The sequence below is a fragment of the Aedes albopictus genome, chromosome 2 (genome assembly GCF_035046485.1).
Source record: "Aedes albopictus strain Foshan chromosome 2, AalbF5, whole genome shotgun sequence".
NCBI lineage: Eukaryota > Metazoa > Arthropoda > Insecta > Diptera > Culicidae > Aedes > Aedes albopictus.
Window position 1 is genome coordinate 158,273,560 of NC_085137.1, and position 20,419 is coordinate 158,293,978.

Consider the following 20,419-nt stretch of genomic DNA (forward strand, 5'->3'; position numbering starts at 1 on the left):
GTTCGTTGGGATAAGCAAATGCAGTGCAGAAAAAGAAACAGCAAAACTAGCTAGAGCTAGCTTTCCCATTGGCGTCTCCCCATACCGTACAAAGAGAGCTCTCCGTTTACACGAAAGTGATATTAAAAAAGTTAAATTAAATTTTCCAAACTGTAATCAGATTAAGAGGCGCGATTAAGTGACTTTCAGCTGTTTCCACCCGCAAAGCTCCGGTGTACGGTGGAAAGGAGGGTGAAATGCGTCCATCGCTGTGGGAAATTTTCATATGAGCGTTCACTTTTAAGTTTTTTTACAGAATTGTATATAAATGCTTGTTCCAGAAACTTTTTTCGTCAAAAAATTAACTATCCATTAACCATGCGACTCCTAAACCTCAATTGCTTTCGTGAAAGTTCGATGGAGCCCCCTGGTATGTTATGACAAGCCAAAGCGGGAAACGCCCTTTTCAAATTGTTTATTTGATGCGGTAAATTTGGTAAGTTGACGTTTCTTAGGCAAAGTTTTAAGGCTGAGTAGCCCAACATCAGCATCGGCACTCGGCAGCCATGTTGGAATTGCTGTTCAAAATTTTATAATCATTAATCTCTACCAACAAAACGAGTATTCGTGTAAAAAATGTCATCCTATATGCTCACTCACGATGAGTGTGATGATACTATTTCAGTCGTGTAGCTGCAGAATTTCTCTTCTTTTTTTCACTTTAAAAACGCGAGGCTAACAATCATTGAAAAGTCATGTCATCTTAAATTATCTTCCAGTATTACTCTAGACGGTGCATTATGCCCCAAGTCCCCCATACAATCCCCATAGCTGGTAACCCGTTCACCGAGTGTGTGGAAACTAGACAGCAAACAGCAAACAGCTGCCAAAGTAAGATGTAAACTGTGGGCAAAGAGGCAGCACTTCTTGTGTACCAATGCCACCAAATGGACCTCCCCGCGTCGAAGGGATGAAGAGCCGGCGTCAGCTGTTGAACCAACCGTCGAGGAGCATGTGGTGCATGTGAGAAAAACAAGCTTCAAGGAAATGGATTTTCATCGTCTTCAACGCCCGGCGTGGAATTCACTCTGCCTGCTTGCTGGGCTGGCTTGGGCTGGTCAGAACGAAACTGGCGAATAACTATGGAAGATATAAGTTGTAATTGCATTTAATTATTCAAGAAAATGATGGAAATTTTCAACGAACAATTGCATTTTCTTGCCGCGCCTTCCGGGCTGTAATTGCTTTTGGGATTAGTTTGGAGCTTGGTTCGGTATAGAGATAGAAGAATAGAAAGCGGCCAGTTTTGAAATGGGATGTTGAACGGGAATCGTTTTAAGCTATTCGGACAATTACAACATTCTGTAAAGCGGGATATGGATAGTTTATTTCTTCAAGCAAAAGGAAGCGTGCCTCTTAGATAGCATGAATCGAAGCTACAGTGTATCAAACAATTGTCCGTACAGCAATTTTTTGGTCAAAATAATTTTTCATTTAAATAATTATAACTATTTTATACGTCAATCAAAAATGCTGAAATTTTGAACAGTTATAACCCATATATTAAAGCTCCATTGGTAAAATTTTGAGCGAGATCGAATAAGTTTTCTGAAAGTTATAGAACTTTTAGTAAAACTTATAAAATTTTTGAATACATTTTTAAAACATTATATCTTAATATGTACTTGATGAAATTTTTTCAATATTTTTCGTGTTACAGCTTATACCTAAGGCTTTCATATGCAGCTTCATTTGAGGCTTTAAATTCACTACAAAAAATATAAAAAATCTGTATATGTTCAGAGTGTCATTTGGAAATTTATCATATTTTGATCCATAAAAGTGCCAAGTGTTTTCAACTTTTTTAAACTCTCTTAATGATATATTTTTATACAGGACCTACTGAACTACATATAAAGAGTAGGTCCTATGGATTTTTCGTTCAGTTAATATACTTTTATTGGTGGAAAACGTTTGGCAGATTACATGTGCAAAATATGGTAAATTTTAAAACATCGTCAACTACATACGCACATTTTTCATATTTTTTGTAGTGAATATAAAACACTAAACATGGCTGCATATGAAAGCCTCATGTATAAGATGTAACACAAAATAAATTGAAAAAATTTCATCAAGTACATATTGAGATATAATAATTTAAAAATGTGTTCAAAAATCTTATAAGTTTTACTAAAAGTTTTATAACTTTCAGAAAACTTATTCGATCTCGCTCAAAATTCTACTAATGGAGCTTTAATATATGATTCATGATTGGTCAAAATTTTAGCGTTTCTGATTGACGCATAAAAAAGTTATTAACATTTGAATGAAAAATTATTTTGACAAAAAAATTCCTGTACGGACAATTGTTTGATACACTGTAGCTCAATTAAATAAATGATAATATGTACAAACTTGTGTCGTAGTTTGCATATAAAGTAATTTCCACTTAAAGTGTGAGCGCATTGGATGTTGCATAGTTGTAATCCCACAGCCTTAAGAGCTAGTAGGATGATGAAGGGCCCATATAGCCGAGGCAGTAAACGCACGGGTATTCAGCATGACCATGCTGAGGGTGACGGGTTCGATTCCCGGTCGGTCCAGGATCTTTTCGTAAAGGAAATTTCCTTGACTTCCTTTTCACAGAGTATCTTCGTGCCTGCCACACGATATACACATGCAAAATGGTCATTGGCAGAGGAAGCTCTTAGTTAAAAACTGTGGAAGTGCTCATTGAACACTAAGCTGAGAAGCAGGCTTTGTCCCAGTGAGGACGTTACGCCAAGAAGAGGAGGAGGAGGATGATGAATATGAAAATCATAAAGATAGAGCCATCACATGGCTTATTTTGGTATACTAAAGTCAAATTTGTAAAATCATTGTATGAGTTTCTGTAGAAATTCTTCCAGGGATTTCTTTAGAAAATCCTTTTTCTACGAAAAATCCTTCAGAAATTCTTTAAAGCATTCTCTTAAACGATCTTCCAAGGATATTCCAAAACTTTCTCCGGGGTTTGCTTTAGAAATTGTTCCAGGATTTTTTCATTTTTGTTTTTGAATATCTGATTTTCTGTCAGATAATCCTCTGGGATTTCTTGAGAAATGCCTTCTGTGTTCTTTTGAAAAATATTATGAGATCCATTCGCGAATTTTTTGCAGGGATTTCTTTAGAAACTACCTTAGTGGTTCTTTCTCAAATTTTTTAGGTATTTTTTTTCAGAAAATCTCTCATGGCTTTTGTCATAAATTTGATTAATCATTTCTACAGATTTTCCTCCACAGATTTCTTCACAAATTTCTCCAAGGATTTTTAAAAAAACTTCCACAGATTTTTCGATAATTTTTTCATGAACCCTTGCTGAAATGCATCCTAGGATTCGTTCAAAAAATCTTTCACGATTTCTTGAAAAAAAAACACTCAGGCATTCTGAAAGAAATTCTTCCAGAGACTCATTTGGAAGCTTCTCGTAGATTTACTTTAAGCATCACCCCGGAAATCCTAAACAAATTCAGTCAGAATATATTTTCCCAAAATCGACGAAGAATTCATTAAGAAAGTCTTGCACATAAAGCTTCTTAAAATGTGGCATGAATTCTGTTAAAAAATACTTCAAGAATTCCTTTCAAAAAATCTTGCATAGATTGTTCCAGAAATTCATCTATGAATTCGTTCAGTATTTTTTTTTCGTAGAGATTGTTCCAGAAATTTTTCACAGCACTTATCTAGAAAATCTTCGATGAGCTATCTCAGAAAATACTGCATCACTTTTTCTTGTTTTTTTTTTCAGAAGGTTTCTAAAAAATTTTCTCCAAGGATTAAAAACTCTACAAGATATTATTGGGAAAATTCCCAAGATTTCTTCACATTCCTTTAGATATTCCTTCAAGACATTTCTCTTCCAGAAATTCCTCCAAGGATTACCTCAAAAAATTGTCTACAGATTCTTTCAGAAATTATTATGGAGATTCTTACGGAAAGGCTAGAAGACATTCTTGAAAAGATTCCTGCAGAAATTCACACAGATATTTCCTGTTAATGTGATTGTAAATAAGACATCTCCAAACATATGTCGCTTCTTTAACTAAATCTCGTCTCAATATGGAAAACCTCTAAATTTGCATCTTTTTTCCAGAAGAGTATCCTCCGAGAATTCATGCTGAGATGTGGCATGTATATTTTCTGCTGGAATTGTTTCTAGAGTTGCTGCCGGAATTCTTCCGAAGACTTCTCTAAAATTTCCTCCATTTTTTTTGTTTTCAGAAATTCCATCATAAACACATGTTGGGATTTTTCCTATTTTTTTATTGGAAACCCTGGAGGCGTTAGTGGTGCATTAGTGCTAATATTTCTTCAGAACTTGTTTATATGTTTCCTTCATAAAATTCTCCTGGTGTACCCCTCCGAAAATCTCTCCAGGATTTTTTTTCTGTGGATTTCTATAGGAATTCCTTCAGATGTTTCCCTGAGAGTTCTTTCAGGCATTCCTGCGTTCCATCCGAAACTCCTGAGGAAATTCTTTCAGAAGTTTTTTTTATAGAAAATAAACCAATAAAAGTCTGTAGTATTTTCTCAAGAATTTATCCGCGGACTTTTCAAATTTTTTTTTTTTTCAGGAATTCCTCTGGAAATTCATTCAGGGATTTCATGGAAATAAACTTTTGGTTGTCTTCAGTTATTTCTCCAAAAATTACCCAAACAATTTACCCAGGAGTTCTCCGGAACAATTCCCTCCCGGGGGTTCCTCTTGAGATTCCTGCAGGATTTCCTTTAGGTATTCCCACAGAAATATGTTTTGGTATTGATTCAGGAATGTCTCTTGTGATTCCTTCCGGAATTCCGACAGATATTTCTAGAAATTTTCCAGGAATTTATGCTAGAATTTCTCATACCAATTTTCAAGTTTTTCCCAATCACGCCAATTAGAATGGGATTTCTTCATGATATGGTTCAGATATTACCCAAGACCCTTTTTTGGGAATTTGTCCGTGGATTTCTCAAGGAATTTTATCAGAAATCCTAACAAGGTTTTCTTTAGATATTTTAATAGGGATTCCTCCAATGATTCTTCTGTAAATTACTCCAGAAACTTTTTCCAGAAATTACTCTAGAGATGCCTGTAGGGATTTGTCAAAATTTACTCAAGCAATTTATCAGGAAACTCCTCTATAGAGCTTTTTCAGAAATTTCTTGCCAGATTCCTTCATGAAATCTCGATGACTTCCTTTCTTACTCGGGTGATATCTCCAGGTGTTTTTTCATGAAATCCTCAAGAAATTTCACCTGGAATTTTACCAAGGTTTTTTCTAGTCTTACGGGCTTTAGAGGTTTCTCTAAGAGTTCATGGATTCCTCTATAAATTTCTCCAGGGATTCTTCTAGAAACTGTGCTTACCTTTGTGATAAGCAAGCATTCTCGTTACTTGAGTAACCACTCCTAGTATAAAATATGTGTCTTGAAATTTTTTTTTTGTCTGTATCAACGCGATTTTTAACCCTAGGCTAGTTCATCTCGGGACCCACGCTTAACTTCCCTTCCGAAGGAAGAACCCACATTTTGTGAGTTTGTCGGGAGTGGGATTCGATCCCAGGTCCTCGGCGTGATAGTCAAGTGTTCTAACCATCACACCAGGTCCGCTCCACGTGTCTTGAACATGTGTGGCAAGGGATATTTTAGAAATTAAAGCGGAATGGCAGTGAAAACGGAGCCAGTTTGGGTAGAATGATTTATGTCTAACATACTTGTCGATCAGATGTTGGTTCATTTTCTTTAGATGGCTGCTAAAGCTAGGTGTTAAATATGACGTAAAGGAAGCAAACAATGTTATTAACCCTGACCATCTGTCCAATGAAACCCACCATGTATGGCCAAAATTGCAGCATGAAATGATAACAACTCAATGATCCTTCATACTTTAATCCGATCACCTCGACCCTTTTTACCATCCCAGAAGTGCATCCACTCCAAAAGTTCACACTCGCCGGTTTCCATTCAGAAACACCCTCGTTAGCACCGAACCCTCTCGACATGCATAATCTAGCAAGCTCGCTCACATCCGGTTACTGTCTCCCGTCCCGTTATCCACACAGCAACTCCTTGTCGCATCCGTTTCAAGTAATAGGATATCCTCTAACAACGCGTCCTCTCCAGAAAGCACACCTGATTCTCGTAGTAGAGACAAAACCAAGTGCAGAGTATCACACGTTCAAAGCTCTGTTTCGAAGGGACGACAAAACACAAAATTGTCCGGTGGCAGCAGAAGCAGTACACCACTTGCACGGTTCACCCTACCCAGGATCGTCCTACCATGGCTTGCTGACTAGCACTGACTGCCCTACTGGTATGGTGGGCAACCGACCGGCAGGATGCAGTTGCATCCCTTTGCTCGCACGAAGCCACTTAAACGCGATGCCGTTCTAATGGTATTATATCATACTTGGGATTGGGATGAATGCGGAGGGTCGTAATCGGATTCCGAGAGCATCTCTACGGCCAGAGGAACTGGATCAGGTGGAGGAGGAGGATGGTGGTAAAAGATGGGTAAAAGATGGCAATATAATCGGCTTGGACACATACACCATTCACACCAACAGCAACGACACAGAAGAACAAATGTGGTCTTCCCCAGCCTAGACAGTCAGCCAGCAAGCTAGTCAGCAAAAAACGGGGTCAGGCTGCAATTACTGGGCAGAAGCTTTTTTGCTTGTGCCTCTTTAATCGGGAGATGAAGAAGATTCTGGGCACGATCTCGATTTTCTTTTGTGAGCTTAGGATTGCCGCCCGGTACCTAATCGGTACGGTTTGATACTGTTGACAATTTTAATTAAAAGCAGGCGGCCAACGGAGGGCAGGACCTGTTGATGTGCTTGAAATTGATACCCAGAAGATAACAGGGGTTGGTTGGTGCAGACTCAATTGATTTTATTTTTTGCTGGGTTGGAATTTCTTTTCGGAAGCACTCTAAGGAACCAATAACTGTAATAGATTATCAGCAAATATTTAAAAGTAATTCAAAAGGATTTATCTTGTTCATAGTAGCATATAAGCTTTGCCATACATGAGCTCGTACCTCATATACAGTTGTAGAAATCTAAAAGTTGAGCTTTTTTTAGCACGAGCATGCTAAGGGTGACGGGTTCGATTCCCAGTCGGTCCAGGAACTTTTCGTGAAGGAAATTGCATTGGCTTTCTTGGGCATAAAGTATTTCCGTGTCTGCCTCACGATATACATATGCAAAATGGTCATTGGCAGAGGACTAACTGTGGAAGCGCTCGAGAGCGTAGCCAACTTTTCAATCAGGGGGGGGTGGCTTTGCACCCTTAGTAAATTTATACCTACTGGCTCTTTTATAACTAAACGCAACACAATGAAATTAAACATAATAACATTTTATTCCAAAAGAATTGTTTAACCCCTCAGCTATCACATTGTTGAATTTTGTACAATACGTAGGTAAAAGCTCGCTTTCTGGAAGAATAAGGATATTCATTAGTCGTATGTTATTTCTCTAACCTCTTATTTATTATTTTTTTTTTAAATCTACAAAGCTTTCGTAAGAAATCATAGCCAAACTCTTTTGGGAATTACTTAGAATTTCATCCATGATTTTCTTCAACATTTTCTCAGTAGAACATAATGGAGACTCGTTCGAAGATTTTTTTGAAAGTGTGTATACATAATGTCTTCCATGAATAACAGGAGATCCGAGTACATGCATGCAGAAATTTTCTTAAGGACAGGATTTATACTCACCCAGACAACCAGTAATCATATGAGATGTTGCATAAGATGATAAAGTGGAGGCCATATGCATGCATGTCTACATTTAGGCGCAAGCAAAATGTACGCATATCGCCTCCACTTTAACATCTCATTCAACATCTTACACGATTGCTGGTTGGGCATTAGAGTGGGTCATCGTTTATATGAAAAAATGAAAAATTCAATGGTATCCCAACAGATCAAAGCTTTTTTGATCCCATTTCAGGACCCAAAAAAAGTGTGCAAAAATTTGGGCACGATCGGTTATGTGTACGTTTTGCGCATCGCGTTTGAAGTTTGTTTGGGGTTTGCTATTGTTATTCCTTTACATGTTAAAACATAAACACATGCATGCGATTCGTTGGTTATAACTATTTTCACAAACATCGGATCGCTTTGCGGTCTTCAACAAAGTTTTTCAGAACATCGTAGGTTATAATTTTACAATATCGGTTCAAAAGATTCAGACACACTTTTCAACTTATGACAAAAATGCAAAAATGTATGTTTTCCCATACAAATTTCAATTACAATGCGCAAAGTGTTGACGCAACCGATCGTGCTCAAACCAAAAAAGCTTTGATCTGAGAAAACGGTTTCGATGATCCACACTATTGGGCATATACTGTATATATATACTCATCTCAGAGCATAATCCTATAGAAATGTCAATTGACGAATTCCAGGAAGGATCCTTGATTGAATTCTTGACGATACTCTTAACAGCCTTGACACTATCACTGGAGGAAAACCTTGGAGAAATTTTTGAAGAATTTCTTCCGGAGAACTCTTAGGCAATGGAATTCTAGGACAAATCCTGGATTTCACCTGAAGGAACTCCTGGTCAAATCGCTGGAATGCATTCTAAAAGAAATGTCTAGAGGAATTACAGAATGACTTCCTAGAGACATTCCTGGTGTATTTCCTAGAGGAATTTTGGGATGAAACCCTGGGAGAATCCTGAAAGAGTCTTCCCTGGAGAAATGTCTGAAAGCGCTTCTAGCATGTTAGTACTTAATTGTTTAAATTGAGTCACAGTGATTTCTGCGCAATCAAAACCTGCACTGCTGTGACTCTTTTTGAAATGTGTGTTGCTTAGAAGAATTCCTGGAGGGTTTATTATAAGAATTTCTGGTTAAACCCGTAAGAAAAAACCCCTGAAGAAACTGCTGGAGGTATTCCTGAATGAATCCCTGGAAAATGTACTTCTTGGAGAAATTTCAAGAGAAATTTCCGGAGGAAACGAAATTCGGAAGGAGATCCCTGATAAAATGCCTAAAGCAATTCTAGAATAAGTCCTACAAAAATCGTTGGAGGAAACCCTTGAGACATTCCCGGGGGAATTTCTGAAGGAGTCCCTGAAGGGCTTTCTTGGAGGCTCTCTTGGCGAAAAAAAGCATATCGGGATATTCTAAAGGTATTCCTTTGCAATAAATCCATGGATGAACTCCAAGATTTTTTTTATAGATAATTATGAAAGACTTTCTGGCTGACTTCCTCCTAGGCTCCTATATGAATCCCTCTTAAATTATTTTATAGAATTCCAATAAAAATCATTGGCTCTTCGAAACTTCAGTTTCGAAAACTTCAGGCAATTCTTGGATGAATCATTGCAAAATATGATGGAAAGACTTCCGGAATTTCTGAAGGAACCCCTGAATAAATTTTTGAAGAGATCTCGGGAGAATTTAAAAAAAAAAAACATCCGAGGAATTTCTGGGGCAATCTCTGGAAGGATTCCCGGAGCAATTCCATTTCATAATTCTAATCTCAATTTGTTCATCGGGTATATGTTTCTGTAGCGCACATGAATGTCAAAACATTTTCAACAGTGTAATTTCTCACATGGCTTGGTCAGCCAAAGCTAAAAAATCACAAAAATTGTCAGTTAAAAATCAAATTTGTAAATTTTAGGCCTTGAGAAAGTTCGCACAAAGGATCGAAACGTCGGCGAAGATTTTATTTTAAAAAAAATCTATACAACTTGTTGTGATTGATAGCCATAGTACCCGCAGAGAAATAAGAGAACAACTTTAGACATTTACCAAAGATTTACTAAGGATTTGGCTTACTTTAATTTTCAATATGCTTCAGGAATGTACTTACCTTACCTTGCCGATCAGGCTTAGGCCGGGGTGGCCTCTGCTGTAGTAGCCGTCTCCATTCCACTCGGTCCACGGCTGTTTGTCTCCAGTTCCGCACTGTCATTTATTTATTTACACATAAAGTCAACAGATAAAACGTTTTCCCCAATGACACAGAAAAATGAAAGGTGCATTATTACAACTAAAATTAACAGAAAACACGATTAAAGCTACGCTTATTTACTAAACGTTACACATTAAAGTCATATACAAAATAACAAATTGAGCTGTTTTGACTGAGGATATAAGACTGAACGCCAAGAAACATTCCCCAAAATAACAAGATTTGAACAAACGGGACGTATCACGAACCGGCTCATGTAGGCTGTACATAAATGGTGTTTGCAGGTGGAAGATTGAGGAACGGATGAGATCTTAGACTACGGTGGCGTGTGCTTATATGCAGCATTCTTAGAAGAGCAGGGCAGTCTATGTTGCCTTGCAGAAGATCTCCTACAAAGCAGACTTTGGCCACATTGCGGCTTTCATAGCTAGGCAAAGTTAGCGGACTCCTCCACCTGAGATGGCGTAGCGCAAAACGAATGAATTTGCGCTGTACTTTTTTCGATGCGGTTAAGTCCATTGTTGTAGTAAGGAGCCCAGACTACTGCCGAGTATTCTAGGATGGGGCGTACAATTGAACAGTAGGTATAGCGACTTCAAGCAGTAGATGTCCTTAAATTTTTTGGCAAAGCGAAAGAGGAAGCCAAGCTGCGACGATGCCTTCAGTTTAGAGTCGAGCAGAACTCCGAGATCCTTGACTGTCAATTCGCGTTTCAACCGAACACCTTCGAAAGCGTAGTCGAAATGAAGAATGGAATTCTTACGGCCGAATTATATGACAGAGCATTCAGATACATTCAGTGACATTTGATGAGCACCAAACAGTAAAGGTTTCAAGCTAGAGCTGTAGAAACGGTGCATCGGGACGTTGCTTAATCGTGAAATACAGCTTCAGGTCGTCAGCATATGAAAGTTTCATGCATTTAAGGATAATGTTGACGTCGTTCATATATAACAGGAAAAGGAACGGTCCAAGATGACTGCCTTGGGGAAAGAAAGGTCAGTATAGATGGCGTCTACTTGATGACCACTTTGAAATTGGCGTGAATATCAGGCATGGGACACGTCAGATTAGAGGTTGTTGATCGTTTTGGAACAAATCCGTGTTGATCCTCAGAAATGTAATGTGCATAACTTTGAACTAGTTTGTGCAGAACGATCAACTCCAGTAACTTCGACGTAGCGCAAAGTGAAGCAATACCTCTGTAGTTTGAGACAGTTCTTTTGCAGCCTTTCTTGAAAACGGGAAAAACGTGACACTCCTTCCAGCAATTCGGAAAAACGCCGGTTGTCATGGAAAGGTTAAGAACAGTTGTAAGAGGCACGGCAATGGAATTCAAACAACGTTTAAATAATGAGAAGCGACGGGATACCGTCTGGGCCACATCCAGTTGAGGACTTCAAATCTTTGCCGGCAACAATAACGATATCATTGGTGATAGCGAACTGCACCCCAGATGCAGGAAAGCTGGGAACATTCGGTGTGACTTCGGTGACATCCTGTGGGTCAAGTTGCTTATTGACGAAGACGCTGCTGAATTGTGAACGGAACAAGTCGACTATAGCGATAGTTGTATCAGCTTCATGGGATCCATCAGTCATCGTAGTCGGCAAACACTTTCTGACGTATCGTGAAAGGTACGAGACGGACTCGCTTCCAGACTCATTAACAGAGTTAGATGATGTCTACATTTTTTTACAAGCGGAGCTGGAGCTTGCACAACCGAGCAGTTTACTCCTAGTTCCTCGCTCACAAAGAACAGATCAAGTGAACGGCTATTTTCATTAGGGTCCTCAGATCGTCCTCCACTTGGTCAACCCACCTAGCTTGCTGCGCTCCACGTCGTCTTGTACCGGTCGGATGACTCTCGAGAATCATTTTAGTCGGGTTGCTGTAAGACATCCTGATGGCGTGACCCGCCCACCGTAGCCTCCCAATTTTCGCGGTATGGACGCGATGCAGCTGATGCAGCTCGTGGTTCATTCGCCTTCTCCAAGTCCCGTCTTCCATCTGCACTCCGCCGTAGATGGTACGCAACACCTTCCGTTCGAAAACTTCAAGGGCGCGTTGGTCCTCCGCACGTTCATGTTTCGTGCCCATAGAGGACGACCGGTCTTATCGGCGTTTTGTAGATGGTTAACTTCATGTTACGGCGAACTCTATTCCATCGTAGAGTTCTGCGGAGTCCAAAGTAAGCACGATTTCCTGCCACAATGCGCCTCTGAATTTCTCTGCTGGTGTCGTTGTCGGCGTTCACCAGTGAGCCCAAGTACACGAATTCTTCAACCGCCTCGATTTCATCACCGTCGATATGAATTCGAGGTGGCGGTCGCGGTGATTCCTCCCTGGAGCCCTTTGCCATCATGTACTTTGTCTTCGACACATTACTGACTAATCCGATTCGCCTGGCTTCACTCTTTAGTCGGATGTACGTTTCCACCATCGTCTCAAATTTACGAGCAATAATATCAAAATCATCAGCGAAACCAAGCAGCTGAACGGACTTCGTGAAAATCGTCCCACTCGTGTCTATCCCCGCTCTCCTTATTACACCTTCTAATGCAATGTTGAACAGCAAGCACGAAAGACCATCACCTTGCCATAACCCTCTGCGAGATTCGAAGGGGCTCGAGATTGTCCCTGATACTCGAACTACGCACATCACTCGATCCATCGTCGCCGTGATCAATCGTTTATCCGGGAATCCGTATTCGTGCATAATCTACCATAGCTGTTCTCGATCGATTGTATCATACGCCGATTTGAAATCGATGAACAAGTGATGTGTGGGCAAGTTGTATTCGTGGCATTTCTGCAACACCTGGCGGATGGCGAACATCTGGTCCATTGTAGCGCGTTCACCTATAAATCCAGCCTGATATTGCCCCACGAACTCTCTTGCAATCGGTGATAGACGGCAGCGCTCAGTGGCAGGGACGAATGACCGAAGGGTTAAAGTCCCTTTGAAATCAAATACGCTCAGTAGTGTAATCGCGCGATAGTTTCCGCAATCCAACTTGTCGCCCTTTTTGTAGATGGGACACACGATACCTTCCATCCATTCCTCCGGTAATACTTCCTCGTCCCAAATCTTGGTAATGACCCAGTGTAGTGTTCTCACCAGTGCTTCTCCACCGTATTTTAGAAGCTCGCTTGGTAGTTGGTCTGCTCCAGCAGCTTTGTTGTTTTTCAACCGGCCAACCTCCTCTTCAATCTCTTGGAGGTCAGGGGCCGGAAGTCTTTCGTCCTGTGCACATGCTCCTAGATCTGTTACCACGCCACCTTCGGTACTTGCAATGTCGCCATTGAGGTGCTCATCGTAATGCTGCCGCCACACTCGCTCGTGAGAATATTCCCGTGATTATCTCGGCACATGTCGGCTTGTGGCACGAAGTTTCTGCGCGAGCGGTTCAGCATCTCGTAGAACTTCGTGTGTCCTTAGCGCGGTACAGCTCTTCCATCGCTTCGCGATTGGCGCTTCTTCATCCGGAAGACTGAGTTCTGCCTGTTCCGCGCCTGTCTGTAACGTGCCTCTTTCGCTCTCGTACGGTGTTGCAGCATTCTCGCCCATGCTACATTCTTCTCGTTTTTCAACTGTTCACATTCGCCGTCGTACCAGTCGTTTCTGTGATTCGGAGTCGCGAAGCCTAGTGCTGTAGCCGAGGTACTACCTACGGCGGATCGGATGTCCCTCCAACCATCTTCAAGTGTAGCTACGCCAAGCTGCTCTTCCGTTGGTAAGGCCACTGCTAACTGCTACGCGTAGTCTTGAGCCACTTCTACGTTACGCAGTTGCTCGATGTTGAGTCGCGGCGTTCGACCTCGACGCGTGGTAATAACCGTCGAAAGTTTTCAGCGCATGCATACAGCGACTCAGTACCCGAGCAAAGTCTGACAGCAAATTGAAAACAAATTTTGGTGTTGTGTTATTGCAAATTATGATAACTCAGGTTGTTGTCGTTTTGGTCGTTTTAACGGTTAAAACATCAAAAATGAGAGCAGAAAAATGTTCCCGTAACAGCAAGTTGAAAACAAATCCTGCTATCAGTGATAGCAAATTGATAACTGTTTTTGCTATCAGTAAGAAAAAATGCAAAAATCGTTAAATATAGGGGTTTTTCGATTGATATGGAATTCCAAATGCCATAAGACAATTACACTAATAGTATATTCTTAGAGTTATTATACAAGGTTGGCTAGGAAGTTTTGGAATACCTTAACAACTTATTTTCTATAACAGTTTGAAGGGACAGCAAAACGAAATCTAAATTTGTAATCAAATTTAGTAAAGACAATCTGATATCAAAATGTGATATCAATTTGCTGCTGAATACAAATCGAGTTTTCGATTTGCTATCATTTTGTTGTTAAACTCTGCTCGGGTAGTGTTCCGAATCTATATTCCCCTGCGGTATGTGCGGACATTGGTTATATCTGAGAATAATTTACCGTCGATTAGAACGTGTGGTCGATTTAGTTTTCTGTTTGATGGTCGGGTGATCTCCAGGTGGATATCTTTACGGGGGAAGAAGGTGCTTCGGACTGCCATACCACGGGAGGCTGCAAAGTTTACGCATCGCTGGCCGTTATCATTCGATACGGCGTGCAGGCTGTTTCGTCCGATTACCGGTCTGTACATTTCCTCCCTTCCTACCTGCGCGTTCATGACGCTGACAACGATATTCACGTCACGCGGCGAGCAACCATCGTATGTTTGCTCTAACTGCGCGTAGAACGCTTCTTTCTCGTCATCAGGTCTCCCTTCGTGTGGGAAGTGGACGTTGATGATGCTGTAGTTGAAGAAACGGCCTTTAACTCTTAACATGCACATCCTTGCGATGATCGGCTGCCACCCGATCGCACGTTGTCGCATCTTGCCCAACACTATAAATTATGTTCCCAGTTCATTGGTGGTACCACAGCTTTAGAAGATAGCCGCTCGATGCCCGCTTTTCCACACTTTCTGTCCAGTCCAACAAAGTTCCTGCAACGCCACGATGTCGAAGTTGCGGAGATGTAGTTCGTTGTAGACTATCCTGTCACATCCTGCGAAACCAAGTGACTTGCAATTCCATGTTCCAAGTTTCCAATCGTAGTCTTTATTTCGTCGCGTGGGTCTTTGCCGATTGTATCGACTCGAGTCGTATTTTCTCCTATGTTATTCGCAATGGGGATTTTTACGGGTGACTTATTGGGCCTACGCCAACACTCCTGTCTCGCGCGCCGGAGGGCCATCGTGCCAGTTCTGTTTAACGTCCCAACCAACACTAGGACGACCACACTGATGGGGCTACTACCTTGGATCTAGCTGGGCGTGGTACAGGGTTTCTTACTCACCCGCTGGTTGCCAGAACAGACGCTGTTTAAACCGCACCTCCTTGGTGAACAGACGCTCGGGTCGTACCTCCTCAATCTAGCTGAAGTCAGAAGGACAACAGTGCCCAGGCTGCACTACCAGCTAAGCACACAACTCTTAGCTGGCGGTCTTTGTCATCGCGTGACCCGTGGAAGCATGAGGTAGGAACTTGTGAGGACCAGAGCTATGTTGGACGCTCTCCTAATCGATTCACCGTTTTGCAGCCCGTCCATCAATCAAGTCGTGGTCGATTTGCGATTTCATCTACTGTGGTGATCTGCAACGCAAGTGTAGCGAAAAAAGATGTTGTGCTCAAAGAAGTTGCTACTTATGCCCTTCACAACTATACTATACGAATTATTATGTATTTTGTCTATTTCATACTCTGTTGCTTCCCCTGGTTGCAAATCTACTCCACTATGTCTACTTTCACAAAAGCTATGCTGGATACAAATCCAAAACCTCGCTCCAAAAACACACAGTTGAATTGCAGAGGCGTTCTTCTGCTGAATCTGAAAACATCAGTTATCCGGTCTATGCTCACTCTTTCTCCGTAAGCCGTATCTATTTAGAAATCAGAGCCAGTTCGCTTCCTTATAAAGTGAATCACTGTTCACAGTTTGTTCCACCTGCTCTCTCCATACCACCAGCACCGGTTCCTCATCAGCTTTCTCGTGAATTTTATCTGTGCACAGCTCAACTAGTTTGCTCTTCATTCGGAGCACACCGTTCCTGCTAACCTAGTTAAACGTAATGTGCTGCTTTCCACCTCTCCGAATCGACACAAAGATATCAAGGTAAAACCGTGCAAAACAGTTCTCCTTTCCCACAGCCACCCTTCCAGTTCCGAAACCATCGCCAAATTATGATTCAAACGACACTCTCATATACCGTACGCTCAGTAGTGCTAAGAGTTGTATAATAGCAACCGAGTTTGGTAAGTTGAACAACATGAGCCATGGTAGAGATATTGCTCCCGTCGTCGTCGTCGTCATCGTTGAGCCCAAATGAGATAGTTCGCTGCTTGCCAGCCACCCACTGACCGAACCGAGCAGCGTATCCTGGCGACCCGGCGCTAGACGGCAAATAATCCGGCGGCCGCGGCGGCGGCAATGGGATGGGAAGAGCAATCATAACAATAACTGCACTTCTGGCGAGCAAATTGTTACGTTGAGTACACCCACCTTCCTACCTACATAGGGGATCCACTAGCAGCAGCTTCCTACCGAACTTTCCGTTTTGCTAGATGAAGCAACGGATGAAAGCCGAAAGCTTATGCGCAATCTCAAGGATTTTCCTGCTCCTGGTTTTGATTGCAGTCGGGAAAGTTGGTGGGCAACTCTCGACGACGACGACGATGATGGGGTCTTCTTTGAATATAGGGAATGATGGTTGGGTTGGTCGATCGTCTCTTTGGGTTCTCTCGTTTTCGACGTTCGGAGCCGCCACCACCCACATCACATAATCATATGTTCGATGAGATAGTGGGAATTTTGTTTGAATATTTGAAATTTTGCTATCGTAAACCGGCTTACGTGAAAACATTTGCTTAGTTTATGAGTCGAGGACTTCTGTCAGGCATTCAGCAGAAGAAAGATACTGGCTTCAATATCAGGTACCTGAGCTAACACGATCCTATATATTTCTTCCACAGCGCTACAGACAGGGCAGATTCCAATATTCTACAGAAAGAGAAGAGCAGATTCGTCGGAACCGCTCGAAAATTGAAAATGTACCCTTTGCTAAAATATCCAGAAAAAAAATCCTTGAAAATCCAGAATAATTATAGAAAAAAAAAACAAAGAAAGGAAAACACCCTGGAGAAATAAACAGAGCAAATCATAGATAAATGTGCAAAGAAACCCCAAAAATTTCAGGAGAAAAGAGAACAGCATCTGTAGGCCGGAACAAATCTCATTTTCTTCTTTTGTCACTTTGCTCATTGACTCGTGGGGGGGGGGGGAGGGGGGTTGATAAATAATAAATGTATTTGATGAAAAATTACCCAAACAATTAGGCAAAACCGTCAAACTCATCGGATTTGTTAAGAAATTTTCTCGACGACTCTAATTTCACTATAAAATTTTAAAATTTCTTCAATAATTTATTTGTGTCCCCCCTCAAAATGTCGAATTTGGACAAAAAAAATCCGAGGGGGGGGGGGTGGGTGGGTGACATAAGAGAAAATCGAAATTTGTGTCAGCCTAATGAACTTCTGTTAAAACAGGAAACATTCCGAAATGTTCCCGAAGGAGTTCATGCATGAATTATCAAGAAATCCCTCGAAAACTTTCTAGTGGAACTCCTGATGAAACAAAAACAGAGGAACTTCTGAAAGCATTTCGACAGAATTCTTGGAAGAATGCTTAGAGGAACTTCTAAAGAAAAATTTTAGGAAGAGCTTCTGAAAGAAAATCAGAATGCATCCTTAGAAGTACTCCTGGAGGAATCCCTAAAAAAACAGCAGAAATCTGGGCAAAAATGTTCATAAGAACTCGTAGGATAATTGCTGGAGGCACTTGTAAAAAACAACAATGAATTAACTGCTAATGAAATTTCGCTGAGAACTCTAGTAAGAATTATCGGAGAAACTTCTGACAAATTTGGCAGAAAATGGAGCTTCGTAGCCGTGCTGTTAAGGTCACCAAGCTTTTAATCGCACCATGTTATGGAGTGAGGGTTCGATTCCCGCTCCGGACGATGAAACTTTTCGTGAGGATAGTTTCGTCTCCATATCCACTGGTATCTCCGTGTGTCCGTGTCTAGTGTTAAGTTTCATTCAGTCTGTACAGTCTCTGGCTGAAGATGATGTCCGTATCTTTTAATTACCGGTAGCATCATTACAAGAGTTCCGGGAGGAATCGTTGCAAGATCTTCCAAAGAAACTTCAAAAGAACACCAGGAAGTATCCTCAGAGGAACTTGTATAACGATTTCAGAAGGTACTTTTAAACTTTTAAAAGAGTTTATAGGAAGTCTGCTAGAAAAACTCTGATAGTAACTCCCAGCAGAAATTCAAGGGAACTCTTGTATGGATTCCCGAAGGAATATTACACGAATTTACACGAGGCTCTAAGAAAAATTCCATAACAACTTCAGCATGAACCACAGAACAAGTAATGGTAATATTTTGGGAAAATCTTCTTAAAATAAGAGGAACTGGAGGAAATTCACGAAGGATTGCATACTGAAAGTTGTCATATTAAAACTTTAATACTCCTATTCTAACTACTTATGGAATGCTATTTAGGAGGGAATAGCTATTCAATTAGAGGTTGAAGTAAAAAAGACATGAAAGCTTCCATTGCCGGCCACGCCCATCTTCTCCGTTACGAGGATAGGAAAGGATGTGATTATATGACACCTACTTTATGAAAGGCCAGCGACTCATCGGCACCCCCATAGGTGTCAAGGAGTTGGATATTTGGAATGGGTTGATTTGGGATTCACTATGAGCGAGTGATGCTACAAGATTCAAATTGTGTGAGTGTATTTGAATAGTACATGTAGATTATTATTCTTCAATCTTCAATCACTTAACCTAATTTACAGCTCTATTGTCCACTAGGGCACTGCGTGAGCGACTCCAATTGGAATCTGTACATACACTTTGTACAGCGCCTAAATGTATTCTATTTTAATTTCACTATATCGAACAGGTTGCCGCTGCACTACTTTCACGTTCTACACTATCATGGTAGAATCATGAGCACGAGGATGTCGATGTGTGGCTGTTGTTCCTGTTTCCAGTCCGATTATGGGTTGCCGTTCGCCGATGTCCAAGGGGCTGTCCATAAACCACGTGGTCATTTTTTTGGGACTTCTCAACCCCCCCCCCCCCCCCCCCGCGTGGTCATTAGTCCATACAAAAATTGTTATTCGTCCATACAAAATGGTCATTGGCCGAACCCCCCCCCCCTCCCCCCCCCCCCCCCTCCCCCCCTCATGACCACGTGGTTTATGGACAGCCCCCAAGTATCCGGGTTCATTTGAGCCATGGGCTCAGAAGAGGGTCAGTGTCAGCTGCTCTCAGGGGAAAAGAGCAACTGACGAAAGTGCCGGGGCTGGGATCGAACCCATGACCATTTGCTTATAATGCAAACGTGCAGCCACTACGCCACGGGCCCGGCTCAGTACATGTAGATGTGGTGATGTGAGTGTAAGTGTTTTGGTATGTTTAAACACCAACGTTGGGAGTGACATAGCTCAAAAATTTTGTCACTCCTTGGGCCATTTTCCTTCAGGGATGGGGCACAGGCATTTACACTGTGTCCTGGCTAACAAGCCTAGGCTTAAGCGCCATTGCTCGCTCTCTGAAACGATAAGACAAAAAGAATGGCAGGGAAGGGATGATATCCATTTATCGAGATGCCAGCGACTCACCGACGCCCTCGTAAATAGAATGGAGATGGGACTTTGGTACAGGAAGTTTTATTGTGATTTCATGAGAAGATGGATAAAACTCAATATACATTGTATAAATATACAAAAGAAAATCGACGAAGATAAATCGTTGTTGCTGTCAGTTAGACCCTAATGAAAAATCATTCTCGAAATAAAAGTAAATATAAAAGGAACAATCTCACCAATTTCAAAATAGCTTCATCGTCGTCGACCAAACGGCTGGGCTGCAAGTTTCTTCCTTGAGCCTACATTCGCTAACTACAATTTCACACTAATCTATTCTCATTTTCTCTTTTATTTCTGTTCCTCAATCAGTAATTCACTTCCCCAACCATCGATTGTTTTTTTTCCTTTATTTTTCGACCAACATCTCTAACATGACCGCCCATAGCGTCTGCTTGCTCACTTTCTATTGATTTTCTCTCTTACACAAATCACATAGTCCTTTTCAGTCTCTTCTTTTCATCACCCCAAAATAATTTTAACTCAATTTTTTCTTACGAGACCCTCATCTTGGGTTCTGTTTTCCTGCAATAGTTTTCCAATAAACGCATTGTTCATCTTTTCCGCTCCCAGTTGCAGTAAACCATCCGGTATTACCACCTCTCATCAACTAATCCACAACACAACGAAAGCTTCACTAATTCGCTCTTCCAATACCGGAACCAGTATTGCATCTCCTTTTCACAACTGATTCCTATTTCCCATCCC

General features: G+C 41.2%; 1 protein-coding gene across 2 annotated transcripts in view; it reads left to right on the forward strand.

Annotated features, from left to right (window-relative positions):
- The window catches only part of LOC109414353 (uncharacterized), a 360,026-nt gene that overhangs the window by 71,786 nt on the left and 267,821 nt on the right, over positions 1 to 20,419 (forward strand). The window lies entirely within an intron of this gene.